Below are 20,439 nucleotides of genomic sequence, written 5' to 3'. Positions count from 1 at the left end.
TGCGCAGATCCGTTCAAAAATAAGAGTGTCTCGTGTCATCAGATCACACTAGTCGTGCTCTACCGTTTAACTCGCTGAGAACAAATGCCAGCGTTTTACGGATACAAATCCACATAGCAAATAAGGTTTGGACATTTATGTTTACATTATTATAATGTTTGATGCATAAAATTCTAGGTAAATAATATTATCTGATGCAAAAAAAAATAAAAAAAAAAAAAATAAAAAAAAATATATATAAAAAAATAAAAAAGTAACTTTGGCCTATCTGAATGTAAGATTTTGAGCTAAAATGCTTGTTTATTGTAAGTTTGTTGGTTTCAAACATATTTGACACCGTCTGTTTTTAGGATCCTGTTTGTGAATTCTGTCCAATTTTAATGAACTAAAATCAATTGTTTTGGTCTTGCTGTGGGGTAAACAAGTGAACACATTTAATATTTCATATTAAAGGTCGATTTTTATTCGAATGATTAACTGTTCTCAGTACAAGAGTTTATTTTATTTATTTTGTATTTATTTTTTTGTCATAAATGTCAGGTTACATGCCAAATATTCAGTGGAATAAATATTGTGACAACTAGCCCCGGTGTATGTTATAATATAATATAGGCCTATTATATTATATTTCTAATATAATTGAAAGGATGTCCTCTTTAAGAAACACCAGGACTTAAAATAGTGTTATTCATCAGTGATTTAGCACCAAAAAAAAAAAAAAAAAAAAAAAAAAAAACTATAACAGTGGGAATTTATTATTATTTTTTTTTTGTTCCAATAAAAGCTCCTGCAGTGTTTGATCCCTTTAAAATCAGTTCAGGACTATCTGGACAATTAACACATTTTTATTACTTGCTTAAAGGGATAGTTCACCCAAAAATGCCTCTGGGTTTTGTGGCACATCCAGTTGTGAGTAGCAGGTGCCACTGGAAGTTGTGGCACATGCCAGTGATTTTGTGGCACTGTTTGTGAATGTAAAAAAGTCTGCAAAGTTTCAAAAATCAAAGTGCACGACAAATGGAGTTACTGACTCCCAAAAGAAAGAACCGATTCTAAACACCTGAAACGAGTCGTTAGTAATTCCAGACTTACTTCCTGTACTAACCTACGTAATTTGGTAACAAAAAACCCGCCACAGGTCTTCATAGGCTGCTCGCAAACAGCTTTGACCTGCCCTCAAACACTACACTAAGCGGTAGACCAATCACAACAGACTGGGACATCTGACCAATCAGAGCAGAGTAGGCTCTCTGAAAGGAGGAGTTTAGAATGAATCCTTTAGAACTAGTCATTTTTGACACTGGGAAAAAAGGTAATGCTGCCATTTAAATTATGAGCAAATTGAAGTGTTTTGTGACCTTGGATGCATGTAAATCTTTTGTATGAGACCTTTAAAACAAAATTAGGCACGTTTAAAAACCATAATAGGTGCTCTTTAAAATATGCCACTATCCTGCCAAAGTTCTTAATGGATTTTAAAGAGTAAAGACACTGACTATCACCCCTGGAGTCGCAAGTTCGAATCCAGGGTGTGCTGAGTGACTCCAGCCAGGTCTCCTAAGCAACCAAATTGGCCTGGTTGCTAGGGAGGGTAGAGTCACATGGGGTAACCTCCTCGTGGTCGCTATAATGTGGTTCTCGCTCTCGGTGGGGCACGTGGTGAGTTGTGCGTGGATGCCGCAGAGAATAGCGTGAAGCCTCCACGCACGCTACGTCTCCTCTGTAACGCGCTCAACAAGCCATGTGATAAGATGCGCGGATTGACATCTCAGACACGGAGACAACTGAGATTCGTCCTCCGCCACCTGGATTGAGGCGAGTCACTACGCCACCATGAGGATTTAGAGTGTATTGGGAATTGGGCATTCCAAATTGGGGAGGAAAAAAAAGAAAAGACAAACATTCGTATGTGGTTTTTGTGATTCGATCACAAAACGTTTTAGACACCGTTTAGATCTGTAATTAGCGCCGATCACATCTGATTGGATCACCTGAAACGCATTTTAATACCAGGTGTAAACGGGGTCAAAGATGCCATGCCACTAAATGCAGCAGTGGTTAAAACTTATAACTCTATGTTGCCATTGGCACGTGCTGCTATATCTTGTGGCTCATCTGGTGGCATTTCTGGTCACTAGTGGCATATGCCACTGTAGATGCCACAAAAATGTGTGGCACATCCGGTAGCGACTGACACATTCCACTGTATTTTGAGGTACTTGGGTGACACTTGTGGAGTCGGCAGCTTAGACAGGCTATTTTGTTAGAAAAATAAAGCTAAGTGGCTTGTTTGAGATCAAGTGTGTGTGTGTGTGTGTGTGTGTGTGTGTGTGTGTGTGTGTGTGTGTGTGATGCTCCAAGAGGTACATTCAAATGGTTTATGGAATTAATGTCTGAGACCAAACATACTTCATATAATGTACTGTATGGCTCTACAATACATTATTTGTAAAACGAATAACTTAATGGTTTCAACATGAAAGAATTCAACTAAAACATTCACAGTCTCTTCACATTCACATGCTTTGAAAGTGTATAAAAAGAAGGATAGGATGTGAAAGGTTATAATTTTTTAATATGTATGCAATGAAATGTCAGCTTACAATATATATTTCTTTGAGTTGTGTTTGTTTTTACATAGATTTTATCTGAGGACATGCTTTGATCTACGAGACCCAGAAAGTGGCCTTCCTCACACCACCAGCTGTGATGTCAGCTTTCAAGGCTTCTTCTAGAAGCAGGTTTGTCCAATAGTGTTCAAAATATCAGTGATGCTGCCATGTGCATTGTATGTATTTTTATTTTATTTTTTTAACCATTTTTATTTTTCTGTATTTTCTAGGATACTACTGTGAGACCTCTGCTGGCATGGACTTGATGGCATATTGTTTTCCACTTGTAGAGAACACTGTATTTAATGTTGTGTTCTTGGTTTAGACACTGCTCACAGTTAGGGAGAGGTGAAAGTTACAGCTCTGTATTTGGAATGGCACTAATGTCTTCCTGCAGCAATGTTCACAAGTCTACCTTCTATGTTCATTGCATGTTTTTGCAACAGTATGCATAATACTGTGTATTTAAGCATTCATTCTCTCTTAAGCTTTTGACAAAGGCGCACTCATAACATCTGTGTGTGTGTGTGTGTGTGAAGACACATAATATCTCTTTGTGTGGTCTGATGAAGATAAATAAACACGTGTGACCCAAATTTAATCTCCTACTTTCTTCTCTTCTCCTTGACGTCAACACTTGTGATTTCAACTGTAGGTGCTTTTCATATGTCATTCCAGACAAAGGACAAAAGGTGCCACTGTATAATCATGCCATATTCCACATTGCTAGTCTACAAATGATCTAAGCCAAACCTGATTGTAAATTATTGGTGGCAATTGGCAAATATCCTTTTCCTCTCTCTAAATTTTACAGTTGTAGCCACCAGTCTACATAGACTCAGACCACAATCACACATTGGTGATCACAGTGACATATTAACAAATACAAATATAATGAATTGTGTTTAAATCAATTTCTTCAGAATTGATATGAGAGGTGTGGGTGAGAAACAGATCAATTTTAAGTCCTTTTTTTTTTATTTTTATTTTTTTTACTATAAATCTACATTTAAACAGCCCTCCTATGCACGTTCACAACAGTTTTTCTTGTTCTGTTCTGTTTTTTGTTTTTTTTTTTTGCCAATTCACATTCTTGGTGCATATCTTTACTGCTACTGGGCTGTTGTGAAAATATGATTTATTTATTATTTTCCTTTGCTTTATCCCTCCCTTTTTTCCTTCTACCTGCTCAGTAGGTGGTGATGTGCATGAAGAATGCAAATCAGCAAAAAACAGAAGAAGAACTCAGTCCTTTCTTGAACGTGCATAAGAAGGCTGGTGAAAGTGGACATTTATAGTAAAAATATATATTGACATAAATATTGATCTGTTTCTCACCCACACCTATCATATCACTTCTGAAGGGAATTTTAAAACATGGATTTAACCACTGGAGTCGTATGGATTACTTTTATGCTGCCTTTATAGGCTTTATGGACCTTCAAAGTTCTGGCCACTATTCACTTGCATTGTATGGACCTACAGAGCTAAGATGTTCTCCTAAAAATCTTCATTTGTGTTCTGCAGAAGAAAGAAAGTCATATATATCTGGGATGGCATGATGGTGAGTAAATGAGAGAATTTTCATTTTTGGGGTGAACTATCCCTTTAAAACATTTTTTAACAATTTTTTTAAAGAGTGGATTCATTGTGAGTGACAATTGATAAATTATGAAAATATTTATTTATAAAGATGAAAAATGTAAAGTTGGTTAAATGGATGATTTGATAGTTTGTTATCATACATGCAACAAATTGTTTACACATTTCTAAAGTTATTTTTTTATTTTATTTTTTTTGTATAAACAGGCATGATGATGATTGTTAGTCTATTTTGTTGTGGGGTTTTTTTCAAGTGTCACTAGATGGCAGAATTTTGTTACAAAATGAGGAAAACAGATGCTTGTCCTTGGGGATTAGAGGTAAATCTGTTTACATAAACAACTAATTCAACTAGAAAAAGACTCTCTTTTTATTTGTTGCAAGTGGGTCAGATTATATACTAGTCCCACTTAGTATCAGCCATTATTCTATAAACTGTGATCAAAAACACCTGGCACAGCAAATCAGATTTTCATGTTGGCATTTGTCCAGTTATGATAACAGAACTACATTAATCTCAGTTATAAGTTGGCAGAGCAGTTCTAAACTGATCTGTCCTCCTTATCCTAGAACATGATATTCACACTGCATACTTGTAGGTTTTTGCATTATTTACTATATCGTACACCGACTCATTTGGCAGATGTTTTTATCCAAAGCAGTTTACAGTGCATTTTAAAGCCAGGCCTGTACTTTTTCTTTTTTTACCGATACATGGGTACTTGTTGAGCTACAGGAAAATGATACTGTATTCACCAGACACAGTGCAATCCAACTGTTTTCTTGTTTGTCTCTGTACTACACTGTAAAAACTCATGTTGCTGGATGTTATTTTTCACATCAGTACTCAAGGGAGTGCTGTTACATTGTGAATGCAAAAACTCTTTTTAGATGTGTTTGTTGGAAAAAAATATATATATATGCATGGCCTTGCGATGCAAGGATAATCATTTGATATGTGCAATCATGTTTAATTCATGGTATCAAATGAGAGGAATTCCTAAATTAGAACAGAAAAGAATGCTTTATTCCCTGCGGCTTTGTTACACTTGGTTGACTATGTTGTAGTGACAAAATCTTCAGCGTGTGTGTTCGTTCCCATGCATGGGTGCCATACACATGAAATCCATGAGTGATCATTTTACACAATCATTTATTCAGACTTGCAACACAGTGTGTCAGCACACTAAAACTTTTAGTGTCAATGATGAGGATCACATCACTATGACCCCTCTGTTTCTTTACCCCACCCCACAGGATGTTGAATTGGAATGACAGGAAGTGGAATGTCCTGAATTGCAATTCAAATTCATCACTTCTTCAGATGTTCTGTGTAAGGCATAGCCGTGTGAAGTAGGGGTGCTGTTTAGTGCTGTCAAACCGTCGTATTGACAAGAAGTCAATTTCAGAAGTCATACATATTATACATGTCACAGTGACTTCACCGGACAACATGGATACAACGCGATCGGTTAACACACGAGTAATGATCGATTCATAAAAGCATGACAAGCAATATTAGCTTCAACAGCCCTACCAGAAAACATATCCAAGCATTAAAGCAGGTAAACAACTTCACCAAACGGGTAACAGATAAACATCCATCTAGACTGCAACGATACTGTCCTGAACTGTGTGAGTGTTACTGAACTGAGCTGAACAGCATAGTTAGTTTCTCCTGCCGGAACATGAGACAGCCGGTACTTCTTTCCTGTGTGTGCGGATATGACATAATGACGCAAAGATGAACGTCATAAGCCAGCGATTTCGTGCCAAATCGAACCCGACGGCTCAAAATACAAATCAATTTTTATAGGCTTACCATAGTGAATTGGGGTAAGGTAAGGGCATTGTTTTGAACATTGATTGTATGTACTCAATCAATTATGGCAATTTGTTCATTTTTAACCAAACAAATCTTACACAGTACAGCTTTAAGTGAAATTGAATGTTTTTAATATAATATTGTATACAGTATATATGATTACATGTTTGCGTGCGATGCAAATTTCACAGTCAGCTAAAAAGCACGGACTGTTCCAGTGCAGCCTACTAGCCTTATTTTTTTTGAATAATAACAAAGTTTCTTACAAGGCAAGTTAGTCCACAATTGGAACACTCTTGGGCAACTATACAACTTTATTTTTATTTATTTAACTTAATTAGCAGTCAAATCTAACAACAATGGTCTTATAAACGTTGTTGATGTAATTCAGATCAAGTTAAAAAATGCTATTTTTCAGGCTGGAGAATGTGCGTTCTCAAGTTGGCTGACAGGCGTTGGCTGTATCTAAAAGGTGATTGGCTCTTTTGCCTGTTAGGCAGGACTTTCTTTTACAGTGCATCTGCCATATTGGGTGTTCCAATTTCTCCTATTAATTTCAATAAGTGGTCCGTTTCAGGCTAAATAGTCTCTGGGAATACACAGTATGCGTCTTTACGTGTCCTGACGTTTTTCTCGTGCTCGACCGTGCACAAGATGGAAGTAGTTTCCAGGATTTCCCTGGTTTGTCCTGGTTTTTAGCCATCTGTCAAAATGTCCTGGAATTTGGATGTTTTATTTATAAATATGAGCACAAGTTTATATGCACACTATAGACCTTATTCACGCTAGCGCCATCTTTGATTTTTAATGGGAATGACAACGAGGCTGTGAGGGACAGACACAGTCTCTTCAGTGGGCTGTACTGCAGTTTAAAGTGTTTCTGGATCGTTCCGCAGACAAAACATTGATAAAATATCTGCCCAAGAACATTCAGAAGGAAAAAAAAACTGCAGACAACATGAGTTGTGGAAAATCAGATGTGATCTAGGAGCTTTATACAGCTTTATCAGTTCATTTGGATGGTTCATATATACGAAGATCTCCAAAACAGTCGTCTTCCTCATATAAAGCACTGGGAAGTCAGATTCATTTTAATGAATCTGTTTGTTCAAATGTGTAGATGAACCAAATTAAAGGGCAATACAGCAGATTTTTCTCTGCATCATTTCACGTCATCTTGTTTGTTGCTTGATGTTTAGTTAATTGCTGCTGTTCACAACTGTCTTTAATTTATTTACATAATGGTTTTTATCTATCCAAATTATGCTTAATGCTGATAGTTATATTAAAAAATATATTTCAATGTAGTTAGTCCATATTGTTAAGAGCTTGTAATTTTGCTTATTACTTTTTTAAAGGGTAACTTTTGCTCATTGACAGAATAAGTAAACATGTTAAACTTATTTTTGATGCAATATTGTGTGTAAGTTTAACATGTTTCTGAATTATTGATGTATTAGGTCTTCATGGTGGCACTGTTACTCACCTCAATCCAGGTGGCGGAGGACAAGTCTCAGTTGCCTCTGCTTCTGAGACAGTTGATCCGTGCATCTTATCACGTGGCTCATTGTGCATGACACTGCGGAGACTCGCAGCATGTGAAGACTCATGCTACTCTCCGCGATCCATGCACAGCTTACCACGCACCCCATTGAGAGCGAGAACCACTAATCACGACCACTAGGAGGTTACCCCATTTGACTCTACCCTCCCTCGCAACAGGGCCAATTTGGTTGTTTAGGAGACCTGGCTGGAGTCACTCAGCACACCCTGGATTCGAACTCGTGACTCCAGGGGTGGTAGTCAGCATCAATACTCGCTGAGCTACCCAGGCCCCGAATCAAATGGTCTTAATAAATGTTTAATTGCTTGTATGATGGTGTCCAGGATTTTTACATGCCCAAGGTGGGCAACTCTACACGGAAGGTGTGCGTAAAAACGAAGTATATACCAAAACCTAAATTCAAAGTGAAAAATGAAATGTATTATTAAACAACTACATTAGCAATATTTTTATGAATTTCTTTGAATTTCATCCCTTCCTTAAATTCACATTTGAATTCTGATTCTGCATCCTATTTGCCACTTCATTTCCAATTGAGTATATCAATTCTGAATGGCGCCCTGCCCTTTGATCCATCAGTCTCCATTTCACCCTTCTGATTGACCAAACTTCCCTCTAATTCGTACTTTTTCATTTATTGGCACTGTTTCAGCTTCCACTTCCCAAACCCTCCAGGACGATGGTAGTTTATGAACCATCATCCAAAGCACAGGAACTCGTTGGAATGTTCCCTCAAGGGATAAACCATCTAACATGGTTTTCTCACCCTCTACTCCTTCAGACAGAACCAAACCTCTCGTGTGGCCTCATTTCTTTGAGCCGTGCCTTATTGTCAGCAGTTTTTCAATGCACCCATCACTTGCAGCCACCTGGTAACAATAAGATAGCATCAACGGTAGAAGAAGAGGAGGCAGCTAAACTGGGGCATTGTGAACGCACACACACTGACTCTCAGGTATAAAAGTACTAAACATTTATCTTCTCCAGTTATTTGGGTCTGCATACGAAGCAAATATCTTCCCAGTCATTGTTATTCTATTTTATACAATAAAATTTGAAACAAACAGATTGGAGCTGGATCCCTGCTGCAATTACACTAGTAGAGGAATGAGCTGACAGCAATGCAGGTTTATGCGGGAGCCCATTTACAAGTGCTAAACATACCTCAGTTGTAGATTACACAGTAAACAATAACACTAGTGTATATTTAGGGGATTATATGTTATTAGATTATTGTGAGATTGATACATATTCTCTAAACTTTTAAACACATTTTTTTTTTGTTTAAAAAGTCTCAAGCAATATCCTCTGACAAACTATAAACTTAAGGCAATGAAGGCAATCATCAAGATTATGCATGTAAAATATAAAGCCTTTACTGTTGTTAATCTTTAAATAAAATAAAGATTTATCTCTTCCATTACTGTTAAGATTATGATTAAATAGAGACAGGCAGGTCATTTGTAGAACAATAATTACATTCAGGATGTTGTTTAGGATACAGTATATTAAGCACCCTGCGCTGTGCGTAGAGAGGTTTATTATACTTCGGGGACAAATTTGTCTAAAGTGAGCTAAATCTGACTAAATGGGCCCTTGGGGTTGCCCCCATTTGGAAGAAACAATTCATAAATCAATAGTAACATGAATTTTTGTTCATTCTTTTAGGGTTAAGATTAGGGTAATCTTTATATACACTAAATAAATGAAGTCATTACCCTAACTTAATTGAATTTGGCAAAGTTTTTACAAGCAATTTAATCTATTTCATTAAAATCAAAACAGTTTCATTGAGCCAACATAATTTAGTTGGATTAGGTTAAATCAATGCAATATAATTGGTTTAACTTTATTAGATTAATCGAACTGAATTTTTTTATGTTGGTCCAACTTAATGGAGTAATATGTAACACTGACATCAAGTGTTTAAAATGGATACTGCAGTCCACATTTAAAATATTGACATGAGTTGTCTCCACCGCCCCCTCCTCCCCAGACTGGAAGCTCACGCGGGTTGCCAGGTTGAGGACACGCAACAGGAACGAGCAAACTGACAATGGCAAGCAATGAGCCTTACACTGAAAGTTGATCAGCTATTGTATACGTTTGCAATGTTTTTATTGTTTGCAAATTACAAACCAGCTAATTTGTTTCAAATCTGGCAACCCGGGGTGTCGAAATACTGTTGGGAAATGGGCAGTGGGCAGGATCACACAGGCCAAAACACAAACAGAAATTCCGGCCCGGAATGGACATTTCAAAGTAGAATATACTGGCTGTAGCATTGTTTTCGGAGAAGCCAGTATTTCAAATTAGCATGTTTCCTAAATCTCTGATAACATATAATGATGATTTTATGCTTTGGTACAGTAAATATATTACATATTGCACCTTTAATTTTATTAAATTACCAAGGTTTATTTAATTAATTGTCTTGTGTTGGTCCAAATGTATTTATTTTTTTAATCATTAGTATATCCTTGGTGAACAACTGTAAAGACAATGATACTGCTGCACTATCAGTTTCACAGTAACTTTTTATAGAGCTAAGTTTAAAAACTTTTGTTTTCATGTGGAACCGAAGTAAATGATTAAATCATGTAAATTTAAAGTATCTTTTTTTTTCTCAGTAGGGTTAAAGTAAGATTTATACGTATATATGGCGATGCTGTTCTAAAAGCATCAAAAGATGTCCTAATTTAATGCGTGTATGTGAATTTAAGCGTTCTATTAGACTTTAATCTTGAAGGCAGTGAAACCTCATTAGAAAAAAAGCAACATCAAGATTATGCACATTTATGGATTCATAATATGAAATCTCCAAAAATGGAGAAATATTTCTTTCTTGTCTTTAAATTACTGCCTAGAATCATTCAGTGTTTATTACAGGCAGGCAATTTGTAGAGCAATAATGATAATTACTGTAGGATGTGATTTTAGGTTACAGTAGCATATTAAACACCCTAATCGGTGTTTCAGGGCAATGAAACATCAATATCGTATATTTACTGTATATAGCCTACATTTATTTTCTCCAAATAAAGATTCATTGTTTTTAAAATACTTTTGCATGAAGGCAATTTGTGGAATAAATAGAGTACATTTTCTTAAGAAAATGTTAATGGTGCTTGCCCATGCTTCGGTGTGCTGGGTGGTTGCCAGGGTGTTGCTATGTGGTTGCTACAAGGCGTGTGTTTTTAGTGCGTTGCTATGCAGTTTCTAGGGTGTCCTAGGTGGTTACTTTCTGATCCAAAACAGCCCACCTTAAGTATTCTACTCCCTAGATATGATTTTATTCCACTTCAATGTAAAACAGTTTTTTCCCCCTGCTTTATCATTCACGAGGTAAAAATCGCAGTTTGATGACTTAAAAAGTAATAGCCCACCTCTCCTCAACAAACCGCACGATATGAAGTAGGCTGTCATTTGTGTGCAAAGGTTAAGGAAATTACGCACCAAAGTTTGATCTGTTAAGAGGTTATAAAGTAATAGTAGGTGAATGCTTACCCTACTAATTAGGCTGTTATGTTTTGTTACAGTGCATGAAACACTCTGAGCTGTGCGTGCGTGTGTGTGCGTGCATATGTGAATCTGAGCGCTCATAGGGTGACGGTGAGAGAGAGAGAGAGAGAGATAGAGAGAGAGAGAGAGCGCGCGCGCAGGGGACAGAGAGCGCTCCTATGCGCGCGTCTGTCTCTCTACCCATCACCACGCCGAACACAAGACGAAGACTCTCCATGGGTCAGAAGAGATGCAGCATTCTGTAGGTAAGACCTGACGTCTTTTATAATGGCCATAATATCAAACTTACGTGGATCTTATGGGGAGCAAGCAAATTCCACATTAAACCAGAGCTGCGCACTGAATATAGACACTGAAACACAGTTATGGCGCATCCACGCACACGTGCGCTGCGCGTTTATCCTCCTGGGCTGGAAAAAACTACAGATGTTTGCTGGATGTGTTTGACGTGGAAACATCTTAGATAGACACCTTTTTTTATGTAGTTACCAGACTGATGTTCGCTTCGGCTAAATCACTGACAGATGGAGCCGCGCTTCGCGCACGGGTGGCCGGTTGCCGGAGCGCACAGACCCCCAGCGCACTGTTGTACTCATTTACTAATGAGCAATTTAGTCGCTCTTATCCAGAATGACTTGGTGGTATACCTGTAAGTGATTAGGCTAATTTGAGGTTTAGTGTCTTAATCAAGGGCACAGTGGTGATGTGGATTAACCTTTTTGGAGTTCGAACCTGCAACCGGTCAACAGTTTACGCCTCTATGTCTTAATCTCCGCTGCGAGATCTTTTCACAAAAAGAAAGTCTTCATTATTCCCCTTCTCCAATTGAAATGGTTCAAACAAACGTAATATTAATATGGCAGATACTATTTGCACCCTTGTGCAAATAATGGTATGTTATTTACACCCCAGTGTAAATAGTGTCAGATACTATTTGCACCCAAATTTAAATACTAACATACAGTATATGGGCATCACCGCAGTGTGTTTATTTAGAGTCCCACAGATACACTGCTTTAACCCCTACCCCTAAACCTAACCCTAACCTTATCTTAGAAAAAATAACCTTGGTTTCACTACAGTAACCATAGTTTCACCATGGTATTTTGTTGTAAATTTACTTTGGTTACTATATTACCACCATATTACTGTAGTAACACCATGGTTAATTGCATTAAAACTCTGGTTTCTGCCAAAAAACATGGTTACTACAATATTACTATAGTAATACAGTGATGCAATCTTTACGCAAGCGATGCCAAGCCGTGGGAATGAGTGTGATCGACAGACCCCGCCTCCGGATCAAACCCTTCTCTGCACTCCCTGACATTCACCATGACTAAATCAATGTTTATATTATTTTGTATCTATTATTTTAAGTAGTATTAAAAGGAAATATGAAGAGTGGAAACAGGAAATTGGATGGGAAAATGAGTGGGACAAAAGGCAAAATCGAACTGGGGTCACTTGGACGACACTACATATTCACACCGTCTTTACATCCCACGCCACTACTGCGACACCAGTTGTCTAGTTTGTCGTATATTTGTGTGGTTTCACCAGACTATTGGGGTGCAAATAGCTGTACTGTGTGGCAGATGCTATTTACACCATGGTGCAAATTGCCACTCCATATTAATATTATGTTATTTTTTAATACATTTCTGTCCTCAATATCATTTTCCATCCTGTGAGTCTTTTGTAACATCCCTTTAACCGGTCTGGAGATAGTTATCTGTTTGCATTTCCATTCATTTAAATGGGAGTTGCTCGGCTGATGCATGCAAGCCCGGAAGTACGCAACCTGCATGCTGCCATATTTGCTTGTGAGCACTTATTTCTGAAGACATTTTTTGAGCCTATCTAAAAAACTACATTAAATAAAACACATGTGACTGCCTGCCCAGACTTGACATTTAAGAAAAATACCATTGTCCTGCCCTCAAGTTGCTGCCTATGTAGAGAGTTCCATTTCAATTAGGATGCTGCCTTTGAAGAGAGATGCCTATATAGGGAGAAGACAGCATGGACGCTAGGCTTTGGAACAATCTGTCAATCAAATTTTCTGAAGCAACCACGTCATATCGTTTTACTTCTATGACACTTTTGTCTCAAGTGTCAGCTTGCATCCTTGCCTGGGCTCGAACCATGGTCTTACGAGTCCGAAGTCCAACACTCGATCAGGTGAGCTACTGCGCAACCTAGTCACATTGGAATAAGTGTGTAAATGTAGGTGTAATACAAGCATTTAAATGTATTGTTTTTCAAATGATGCATAGAGTAAAAGTGTTTTAGTATCATAACACAGCAGTGTGTGAGTAATAGTGCAAAAAATAAGTGTTTAAAAGTCATAATCAGCCATTGTACTCGTGATTTGTGTAAAAGTGAATATAACGCACAGTTGTTGTTGCGCCCCTCATGTTAATTTTACCAGGAAACAGCAACGGAACATAGCACGTAAAACTCAGATTGCATACAAATCATGAGTAAAACGGCAGATTATCAGCTCATAAACACTTACTTTTCACCCTGTACCTTGCACAGTGCCATCTTAATCACTTTTACCATAGTGCATGACTTGTAAGGTGATACATTTTAACGTTTGCATTACATAAGCAACTGCATTTACAAGCTTGTTCATGCGTGATAAAACTGTGCGGTAGCTCAACTGATGCAAAGGACCAGGGTACAAGTCCTGAAGATCACCGAATTGACATGTGAGCAGAGAGTAACACTGCCGTAATCTGCCATTTTCACATAATTTTCATGAGATCAGACTGTATACTTTTTGTACTAAGAATTATGGGATGGTATCAGACAGTAATGATACCATACCATACTTAATGATTGCCAATGTACTTCAAAGAATACCATGGTGCTACCAAAAAACATGGTAATGCTATGGTACTTTTTGATGTGGAGTGTGTGTACAGTATATGTGATGATAATTGTATATGACTTGTTGCAAGAAAATGCAGAGATTTATGCCTGCTTCAAATCTGCCAAACAATTTTGACAGCTTTTATAGGGAAGCCTTTTGGCCTGCTCCTGATATCTGGGCTTTAGTTTGTGTTTGTTAATGAATTCAATACATCAGTCTGAGCATTAACTCAAGATTACAGCAACAACTCACTGTAATTACACTCTTGCCTGGTCAGTGTGTGCATAGTTGTGTGTCTTCTCTCTAGCTTGTTCATTAAAGAACAAATCTGTTCAACAAATGTTCTACAAATTAGCAGTCCCAGATTGCCAGTTAAGGTTGCAGACTGCCATTTCGCTCCATTTCCAAGCAGAAGCTTAGATCTACATGAGATACTGATGTGACTTTCGCTTTCTATGCTTTTTAGGTCAGCCATGTAAGATTTTAACGTTTTCTCTGAATTTCTCCTATGCTATATGTGTGCAATGGGTCTCCTGTCGTCTGTGCGAATCTGACACACTCCCAGGTTATTTTTACTGCCGGCCGTGTTTGAGTCCGGTGAAGTGAGACTAGAACAGCGAATTGCAATTTCAGATGCAGTGAATCGCATATATTCACAAACCTCCCTCTCTTTTTCTGTTACTCTCTCTCTCTCTCTCTCTCTCTCTCTCTCTCTCTCTCTCTTTCTTTCTCTCTCTCTCTCTCTCTCTCTCTCACTCTCTCATACCCTCTAGCATACATTCATACATGTTTTTCGTTTTAATAAAAAAAAAAGTAATTTTTTTTTATTTGCATATTTTAATTATACATGTTTTATACTATTACGTTTTTAATTATATATTTTATAAAATAATTATATATTATTTGTTCTGTTATTTGAATGAAAAATTTTTGATATACAGTATAGATATGCAGTATATATGTATACAGTGTTTATATACTGTATATATATATATATATATATATATATATATATATAATTGTATATTTTTTATTATTTGTTATAGTTTTTTCAGTTTTTTAAAAATATTAAAAATATTTTATATTTAATTTTAAATCACATTTTTGTATTAATTATATTTATTTTATTTTAATAATGACAAAATATGGATGGACTTATAGATATACAGTGTTTACACTATAAAAAATACACAATTATGCAACATTTGTTGTTTTTAGAGTTTCAAAAAACTTGCACCTGCACCAGTATCTACTCTAAACACAGTTCACCTATTACAGATTAAGTTGTAATCAAAATACTTTTTAAAATGTCTTACACACTGCAAGTTGAATACATCCCAAATAAACAGAGCTGTAATCTCCGCTCTCCCTTACAATTCTGTTTGTTTTTGATCAGCAGTGCTGAAAATTAGATGGTAACAATGGTGAGTATTGCTATGGTAGTACTAAATTATTGAGAGATTTAATACAACCTTTTTCAAATGATTTATTTTGTAAATTTAATCCATACCAAAGCAAATATTTAACTTTTTCTGTTGAAAAGTTTGAAATGTGCTCAATAAGAGGCATACCAAACATTTGTATATTGCTGTATACTGCAGAAATATGAGTAGTATGGTAGATATTTGGAACACAGCCAAGTGAATGAGTTTTATGAGTGCTAAGCAGACGGCGGTCCAGGCCTCTGTGAAACTGGAGTGTTTTAGATAGGTCAAGAGGACATAATGAGATGAGAAGAGAGGATACATTTGGAAAATAAAGTTTGCTTTAAATATTGATGAGCAAGTATTAATGTTAACTTAAGAGCAGCTCTCGTAGAGATGACATTATTCCTCTTTTACCTTTGAGAGAGACTTGAAAAATGGGATGAGAAAGGGGAAAAAGAATGGAAAACACAGACTGAGCCACAGAGTAAGTCAAACTTCTATGATCAGATGCTCCGAATGTTTACTGCGCTCTCCTATGACACAGAGCAACACAGTGAATTATGGAATAAACTGAAATTTGTTGTCTTTTTATCCCTTTGGTAAGCACTCCAGTTTGGATCAATAAAAGGCAGCTGTACACACTCACAGGGCCGGCTCTCTACTCATTTTCATTTTAATGAATGAGGCTTAGTGAGCTATTGAGCAAGTTATAATTGTGTTGTGGTGTAGAGACCTGGAAAAGTGTACGATCCGAAAAGGATTATGTGAAAGATCTCTTGTTGGCAGTGGCGAATTCTCAGGGTCAACAAAGCCTTCTCTGCTGGCCTAACATGTCTAATAAATAAATATTTTTTCATCCTTTCATTCTTATTCACCTTTTTGCCTATTTATTTTCAATCGCTTTCCATTCCTAATTCATATAAAAATGAATAGCAAACAACGAATAGTTTATCCAATCAGAATTTACTCCTTGGTCATTACAAGCAAAGTGTGATGACTGGTTCACAAAACGCATGCCCAAAGCCGAGCGCTTCCTAAGCAGCGCGTGAGTCTGAGCTTCACCCCGTTAAGCCTTCAGAATTTCTACAGAATCCCTCAACAGTTCAAGTGAATAGGCATCTAAAGTCAGATTGTCAGATTCATCAGCCAATCAGATTTATTTATTTGTTCTTGGTGGGCGTGATCTTTAGGATATGTCCCAGTCGAGGCCTTCTAGCTGGCCTTGAGTGACGCAATCACGCTTTAAGTGATATACGTAATTTGAAAGCGAAGAGCGCAAGATCTAGCTGACAAATTGGCTGTCACTGCCGCTATCACCATTGAGAAAGAGATCCTTATGGATTTAAAACCTGAGATGTAAACAGGAAAGAAGGGCTGATTTTCACTTCAAGTAAATTGGTAAGTGCTTTTTGCATTGTTATAGCAACATCAGGAGTTTTCTAAGTGTAAATTAGGCTGTTTGACCATTCAGTGTCAGTTTAAGTTTTGAAAAGTAACCGTGTACCCTTACGAAACCAAAAATATTGCAAGTAACATTTAGATCGCAAATATTATTAGATAGATTTTTCCTGGTATTAGACCTTCTTGGTTTTGGCTTTCATGCATGGACGTGTTTTAAAAATGTCAATTGGTATTATTATTTGGCTGCGATGTACTGTAAAATTGTCTTATTAATTGTGATACAGTGTTTTCTTAATGCCATGAATCGCACTGAAGGCCAAGACCTAAAATGCATGAGCCGCCACTGCTTGCTGGTTTGTGAAAGAGGAAGCGGGAGCCAGTCAAACAATTCACCGTGAGCCTTTTATTAGCACATTTTTCAGTATATACACACACAGATGGATTATTTTCAGCACAACCGATCATACACACACAGTCAGGTTTGTGTGTTGCACTCTCTCTCCCCTCTGGCGGTCTGGATTGCCCTTTTATCCCTCTCCACTCTTACTGCAAACACAAAACAGCTGTTAGAGGTGATTTCCCACAGGTGTCAATCCTTACCGTTCTGTCTCTCCCGGCCTCGCTCTCTGCAAACATCGCTCCACCACACCCCCATCACCACAGATTTGTTAAAATGCAGTTTAAGTGTGTTTATTTCAGGTTTTTAAGAGTGTGTCCTTATTTCGTGCTAGTAGTATGAATATTAAAAATATATGAAATCTATGTCGAAGTGGGGGTGCTTTATCTTAGAAAGTAAAGGCTATTCACACAAAGAGCAAAAATTTACTCAAAACAAGACTTTGATTTGAAGCAATTCATTCATGTGAACCTGAGTTCCTCCAAAGATTTTTTTTTTCTCATTGAAAATCCTGTTTCTCTCAACAATATTTAAGATGAATATTTAAGTAAAATGGGTTGCTAACAGAGTTTCATGTTGACTTGTGTTCACTTTCGGCGTGAATAGATTTTTCATCTTCGATAAGTTTTGCTTTTTCGTCTAATTATTAGTTAAAAGGGTTGCAAATATCATTTACTGTTGGCTTTAAAGCATGTGAAAGACCGAAGTACGTTTTAGTTTCACTCTTGGTCTGAATAGACCTTTCGTCTGCATTTTGTTTAATTTTTCATCTGTAGTAAAGTGGATTGCGAACATTGTTTCATGTTTTTCTAAAGCATGGAAATGACTAGAGTGTGTTTTTGTTTAACTTTTGGTCTGAATAAACCTTTTGTCTATGATTTGTTTGATTTTTCACCTATTCTCTATGAAAATGAGTTGCAAATGTCGTTTCATGTTGGCTTTAAAGCATGTGAAAGACTGAAGAGCGTTTTTGTTTGACTCTTGGCCTGAATATATTTTCGTGTGCAATTTGTTCTGATTTTTCATCTTTTCTCTATTAAAATTGATTGCTCCTGTTCTACCCACTCTGTACGGAACCGGCATCTCCGGCATGGGAGGCGGGTGCGCTAACAAGGAGGCTAAAGGCTACAGCCTCTAGTGCACCTCTTGAGGTCAGGAGAGTGAGGTTTATACACACTGAACAGCTATCTATCAGCTGGCCACCATTACACTCACCCCCCTAAACCTCACTCCCATCCGGGTCACGGCACCATAGTGACGCTCCTGTTCTACCCCCTCCGTACGGGGCTCGAATCGGCGTCTCCGGCATGGGAGGCGGGTGCACTAACAAGGAGGCTAAAGGCTACAGCCTCTAGCATCAGTCGCTAGTGCACCTCTTGAGGTCAGGAGAGTGAGGTTTATACACATTGCACAGCTGTCTATCAGTTTGCCACCGTTACACTAACGTTGTTTTATGTCGACTCTAAAAAGCATGTACATTACCAGAGTGCATGTTCATTTCAATCTTGGTCTGACTCTGAATAGATTTTGCCTGCAATATTTTTATATTTTTCATTTATTCTCTAATAAAATCGATTGCAAACATTGTTTCATGTTGACTTTAAAGCATGTAAATGCCCAGAGCACATTTTAATTTCTGTCTTGGTCTGAAAAGACCTGTGCAATTTGTTTAGGTTTTTCATCTATTCTTTAGTAAAATGAAATTGCGAATATTTGTTCATTTTCACTCTAAAACATGTAAATGACCAGAGTGCATTTTCGTTTTATTCTTGGTTTGAAAAGACTTGTCATCTGCTTTTCGTCTTGCTTTTTTGTTTTCCTGGTCTGATTAGGCCTTAAGACTGTCATTGAGAGAGAGTGATAAGATGGATGGATGAGGGAGATAAAAAGAGAGATTGAGGAAGGGAAATGCCTGCTAATTATAGTTTTAAAGTCTCGTTATGTTGGTGACAGCTTCCATCATGCCTTGAGCCTCTAAAGATCAATGGCTGGGACCTGACTCTAATACTAACGAACTTCAGATCGTTAAACAAATGGGTGCAGAGCTGCAGAAATTAATTATGGCCTTTATGGCTTCAATTTATCACATCAGGGCGATGTTTCTGAAAGTTCACATCCCTTAAGACGTTTGGGTGGGGGTTCTAAGTCAGAAGATCCAATTTGGACCAATGACAAGAATTGCATTGCTCTTCTGGGGAAGAATTCAATACTTTGGAGAACATTGTACAAGAATATTAAAGTTAGTACTGATTCTGTTGCATTTTAGGGCCTCACAGAATGAATACAGGGAAATCTGATGTAAGATTAGTGCTACCTCATCTAAAGCTTTCACTGGCTCATAAAAAGTTCTTATAACTGGCGTCGCGCTGATGAATAGCTTTCTGACAGTCAGAAAAAATATTAACTGCTCACTGGGACTGACACTATTCCCCATTGCTCAGCATTAACTTGAAACGCAATGACAGAGAAAAACACACAGGCCAAGTTTATAATGAGCTATATTCGTTTGTTCAGTCACTTCCACTAAAGGAACCTTGACTAATCTGACTCCGTTACATAAGTTTTTACTTTAGTAAGCATACTTTATGTAGTAAAGCTGGAATATTGTAAAATAGGCTCCTAAAGGGGAAAGTTCACCCAAAAATTTAAGTTCTGTCATAATTGTCTCTTTCCAAACCTATATGACTTTCTTTCTTATTAATCTCCTTTTGTGTTTTACATAAAGTATATTGGTTTGTATTTTCAATACAGTTGCAATGGATAGTGACTCACTTTAAATCTTAAAAAAGGACCCAAAAGTTTCATTACAGTAGTCCGTGCAGCTTGTGCATTATATTTCACGTCTTCTGAAGGCATACGTTCATTTTTTTGGTGAGAAACAACATGCAATTTAAGTCATTTTTAATTTTTCCAAGTTCATTATGACATAAGAGAAGCTTGTTCACAATGGTGCGCGTGTTCATTCGAGAAACTGAGAAAAGCTGAAGCAGGAGTGTTGTAAAGTCCTGACACAGTTCTCTATTGTTCAGCAACGTGAAACACATTGATGGGGACAAACACACACAGACCTTCATTCGTTTGGTCTCTGTCACTTCCATCAAAGTCTGTTGATTAATTTGACTCGGTTACATAAGTTTGGCCTTGGCGTTCGATTACAGCCACGTTCCTCTCTCCCACTACACCTGTCTCTATTACTTTCTCCAGCGAT

At 37.3% G+C, this 20,439-nt stretch overlaps 1 protein-coding gene and 1 long non-coding RNA gene across 3 annotated transcripts in view; both read left to right on the top strand.

The window, feature by feature from the left end:
- Positions 1 to 37: 37 nt before the first annotated feature.
- LOC127418860 (uncharacterized) lies at positions 38 to 3,319 on the top strand. The gene is made up of 3 exons (XR_007893553.1): positions 38 to 125; positions 2,642 to 2,741; positions 2,843 to 3,319. It is a non-coding gene; the product is annotated as an uncharacterized LOC127418860 (long non-coding RNA).
- Positions 3,320 to 11,291: 7,972 nt separating this feature from the next.
- Positions 11,292 to 20,439, top strand: part of LOC127418737 (cadherin-11-like) — a 115,337-nt gene continuing 106,189 nt past the window's right edge. For both annotated transcript variants that reach the window (XM_051659500.1, XM_051659499.1), the window contains exon 1: positions 11,292 to 11,370. The gene's annotated coding sequence lies outside the window, so the exon portion shown is untranslated. The remainder of the gene's footprint in view (positions 11,371 to 20,439) is intronic.

The sequence above is a fragment of the Myxocyprinus asiaticus genome, chromosome 28 (genome assembly GCF_019703515.2).
Source record: "Myxocyprinus asiaticus isolate MX2 ecotype Aquarium Trade chromosome 28, UBuf_Myxa_2, whole genome shotgun sequence".
NCBI lineage: Eukaryota > Metazoa > Chordata > Actinopteri > Cypriniformes > Catostomidae > Myxocyprinus > Myxocyprinus asiaticus.
The sequence above is the reverse complement of the archived record's forward strand: the minus strand, read 5'-3'. Positions and strand labels throughout refer to the sequence as shown.